General features: G+C 39.6%; 1 long non-coding RNA gene across 1 annotated transcript; it reads right to left on the bottom strand.

The window, feature by feature from the left end:
- Positions 1-456: 456 nt before the first annotated feature.
- On the bottom strand, positions 457-3,175 carry LOC143860206 (uncharacterized). Its single transcript, XR_013239632.1, has 4 exons — positions 3,098-3,175; positions 2,974-3,015; positions 2,801-2,863; positions 457-498 (listed from the first exon to the last, which is right to left on the bottom strand). It is a non-coding gene; the product is annotated as an uncharacterized LOC143860206 (long non-coding RNA).
- Between the last annotated feature and the right edge of the window lie 1,188 nt (positions 3,176-4,363).

The raw sequence follows: 4,363 nt of genomic DNA on the forward strand, positions 1-4,363 counted from the left end.
CCATCTGTGTACAATTTAGGTAGGACATAGGACACTTTGATGGATGGTCTGATTTGAAATGGATCGCTTCCCATGCACTAAAAGTAGGATCCGAAGAACACTCCGAATAGGATTTGAAAGGATTGTGACCTAGACATATGTGGGATCTGATCTGAATTGGATCTATTGACCCTAGCCACCCCTCATGCATGTGTGTCTAAATATACATTTACATAGTGGTAATACCTTCAAATAGCAATACATGTTAGTGATAATACCTTCAAATAGGAACAAATGTTTTTCTAATATTAATTTGGAAACAAGAAAATTAGCCATAAAATGAAAGTGCTCCACAATTACCTCTCTTTGATGCAATGCTGCCTCCTTTCTGCAAATGAATAGCATAAGATGACTTAATGCATATATAAAAAATGGCAAACATAAAGTATCAATAAACCCCAAGACTTACGTGCTCAACAACTTCGCTTCCAGAGACACCCCTTCTCCCAGAGCAGCAACCTATAAAATATCAGATTTCAAAATTTAAAAGAGGATAACATCAGGCATTGTAACTCAAATATCAGTATCTTAAAAGGTGACATTATCTAACAAATTCAGAAGAATATGGAGTGCAAAACACTAGGTCCTACGAAGATAATTTAGGTCTCTAGATGCCTTCTTTTGGCTTGAAATTTTAGGGTTTCATTATTCCTGCTTACATGGATTTATGGTAAAAGATAACTGGTTCTACAATTAACTTTGTGGTCTTTAAATTTAATCTCATTTGAAAATTGTAAATGGTGTTTTTCTTTCTAATTTGTGTGGTAGGGGTCTTTAGGTAATTGTTTAAGATGAGGAATTTTAAAGAGTATTGTTTCTATTTCAGCGGAATTCTAGTAATTCCTTATGGAAGTTAGGAGTTAGTTTAAGTGGTTTCATTGGGGACCCTCAAAGGAAAACATGAAAACATTGGAGGGTGTCTTTCCATGTTTTTATTTGAGAGTCCCAGCGGGATTAAGAAATCAAACATATCATGTCTTAAAGTGTTTGGAATAGACTAGAATCGAAATTTTGGGTTACTTGAACAAATTAGGGGTTTAGGGGATCATATAAAGTTGCAAGACATTTTGTAATGGATGATTATGTTAATAGAGATTTTTTTGGTTTAATCTTTGAAGCTTGGTTCCTGCTAGTATCTTATATTTGTTGATGATTATTCACATTTTACTTAAATTTATTTCCTTCTCAACAAATCAGATACATACTCTTGTTGTTGAGCACTTAGCTGCACATAACTTGTGCCTATGAAGAGATGAAGATGGTGACTGGTGAGTACACCTACCATGACTTTCGAGCCTTTTTTTATAATCACATGGCATCTACCATCATTTCTCCCACCCACATACATCATCGCAAATCGGAGCCGCGGTATGGTGTTTGGGCCCATCTCTTGATTTTCCCTTCTCTATTGTTCATCTGCCGTTGTTGTGGTTGTAATTTTCAGTTTATTTCTGTCATCATGGATCCTCATATCATCAAGACTCCACCACCTTCGACTCCCTCTTCTAGTTCTTCATCTTCTGTGGAGGCTCCTTTCTCACAAATGACTTCCATCAAACTCGACAGGTCCAACTATCTTCCTTGGCATATGGCTGTTGAGACCTACCTCCTGGCACGAGGTAAGGTGATTTTATAGAGCGTGATCTTCCACGGATCCATCATATGCTAAGTGGCGGCAGAATGATGCACTGATCCGCACTCTCCTCTGGAACATTATGGAATCTCACGTAGCTGGCATGGTGACGTGCCTCAAGACTTCCAAAAACATTTGGGAGCATACATCTACTCTCTATTCTGGGGTTGATAACCTCACTCGTACCTGTGATGTGTGATGTCTACCCTGAGTGGATGAGCCTCCGGCGTGCCAGCGGCTGGATTTATGTACGCCTTTCACAGTCGATCTGACTGTCCTTGCCAAGCGCCAAGAAGCCCTCCGTGTTGTTTAGTTACAGAGAAAATGTATAGAGATTGGCTATCATTTCATCCTAGAGATAGAAAGGGTGAGATTCTTCCATAGTATATATTATGTCACGATGAAATTGGAGACATCTTTACAAAGGGGCTTGCTACAAATCATCATTAGCATCTAGTTGACAAATTGATCATGTTCAGAAAAACATAACAAATTGAGAGAGGGGGCTGGTGTTAAAATAGTCTCATGTACACCATTCTAGGATGAGTAGTTGTGCTTCATTAAGGGCATTTTAGTCTTTGGCACTATAGATAAGATAATGTAAAGCCATATTAAGAAGTTAATGAAATAGTTTACACTCCCTTCCCATGACTTGTCTTCCCTCTCTTCTCTCGACTTCTTCTACAACATGTGAAAGACATAAATTCAACTAGATTTTACAATAATATCATTATAACAATACAACTCAACTAAGCCTTTGTCCCAAACTAGTTGGGGTCGGCTATTATCATTATAACAATGTAAATACTAAATAGTATATAAATAACATCAGGAAAAAAAGATGATAAATTATGGCTTTTCCTTAACATCCATGCTGATTGTTTCCTAGACATCTTTTTGCCAAAATAGAGAATCCTTGGCACTCAGCCTCTCCATACCGGACAAGCATATGGAGATCGTTTGCCTCAATGGGAACTAGAGGCTAGAGCCAATTAAATTTAGCAATCGAAAAAGGAATTACTTAGCAGAAGTACTCATTTTTCACTTAGTGCTCTTAGATCATCGTATCACGTATATCGTATATCAAAACGCAATTAATAAGTATAAAGGCAAACAATAAGAAATGACCTGTTTCTCAAGCTCCCTAGCTCTGGCCTCTGCTTCCTCCCATTTCTCCTCAGCATGTTGAAGCTGGATGGCACATTGCAATGTGAATGTGATGCAGATACCGCAAACTATGTTGGGGAGTAAAAGAATGACTAAACCCTTCACTTCTTTAGAAAAACAAAAAAGCAACGCACCTTGTCACGGATATTCTCATTCTCTTCTTGTAGCATATCAAGCTGCAGTTTGAGAAGAAAGATTTAATGCCAAAATTTTAAAGGACTACAGTATCAAATTTCATCATATATGAAAGTGAAATACCTCATCTCGAAGTGCAGAAGCCTCACGCTGATTTCCTGATTCTTTTGCTTTCAGATGTCCCATGTCTGCTGTAAACCTGTAGCGTATGTTAACAGCTAGTATGCAGCCTATCAAAAGAATGTCAAATCGATCACCATAATACCTATGTCAAATTGAAGAATTATCAACTTTGTTTACAGTGATAGCATTCATTGAATACATAAATGTGTTTGTATCACATGCAATAGAAGAGAAAATCTGGTCAGGTGAGAAAATCTAGGGTTTCATTGTTTTCCTCATTCTCGCCTCCAAACCCCACTCGTCTGGTCAGGTTTGGGCGCTTCCCTCCGACGGCTTCCCTCCGACCAGATTGAGAGTATATACTGAGGTTATCCCCATCCGTGGAAAAACAGAGCTGCGGAGGTGAAACGGTGAGAAAATCTAGGGTTTCATTGTTTTCCTCATTCTCGCCTCCAAACCCCACTTGTCTGGTCAGGTTTGGGCGCTTCCCTCCGACGGCTTCCCTTCTTCGCCGACAGCTTCCCTCCGACCAGATTGAATCAAATCCACGACATTCAAAACTCAGATTTTTTCTTTTGGGCAGATTCTCTTTTACTCCTGGGCTATCTTAGTTATTCTGGGTCATAAGATATTTCATGTTGGATGAAAAGAATATGCTGTGGAGGAAAAAAGGGGGTATGTAGGCAAGAATTGCTACCAGTAAAATTACTTACCGAGATTTTGAGAGGGAAGAAGGTTAAGCAGTAGAATCGCAGGGAGAAGAGAATGGTGGTTCCTTGGGCGAAACAAAAGAATCACAGGGAGAAGAGAATAGATAGAATAGGAAAGAAGAGAGTGGAACAGCAGAGTGGAGATTGGAAGTGCTGCAAGTGTGGGTTCCACAATTTCAAGAGAAGGGTTGAATGTTGGCAATGCGGGAAGATCTGGTCGTCGTATGACTGCAATGTCGATACGAGTCCGACAAAACCAAAGACCAATGCATTGAATGCATCAAGTAGTGGGAGCATGGAAGGGATAGATAAGCCTGAGTCTGGCAGTAGGAAAACTCCTTTGAATATTGTCTTTGGCGAGCCGGACAAAGGAGCGGTTCTTCCATTGGTATCTTTGAAAGGAACAGAACGTAGTTTGTGAGGCAAAATCGGGGAAGGATGGTCTGGCAATGTTCAGGCTTTGGAAATCGAAGATAGCCTGGTTTGCTGCTAGAGATTCGCCATTTGTTGAATTGAGCTCTTGGTCGAAGAAGTTTGAGAATCTGACAAGGGTGGA

This window comes from Tasmannia lanceolata, unplaced genomic scaffold, assembly GCF_043159265.1.
Source record: "Tasmannia lanceolata isolate RefF3 unplaced genomic scaffold, GAP_Taslan_0.1 ptg000037l, whole genome shotgun sequence".
Classification (NCBI taxonomy): domain Eukaryota; kingdom Viridiplantae; phylum Streptophyta; class Magnoliopsida; order Canellales; family Winteraceae; genus Tasmannia; species Tasmannia lanceolata.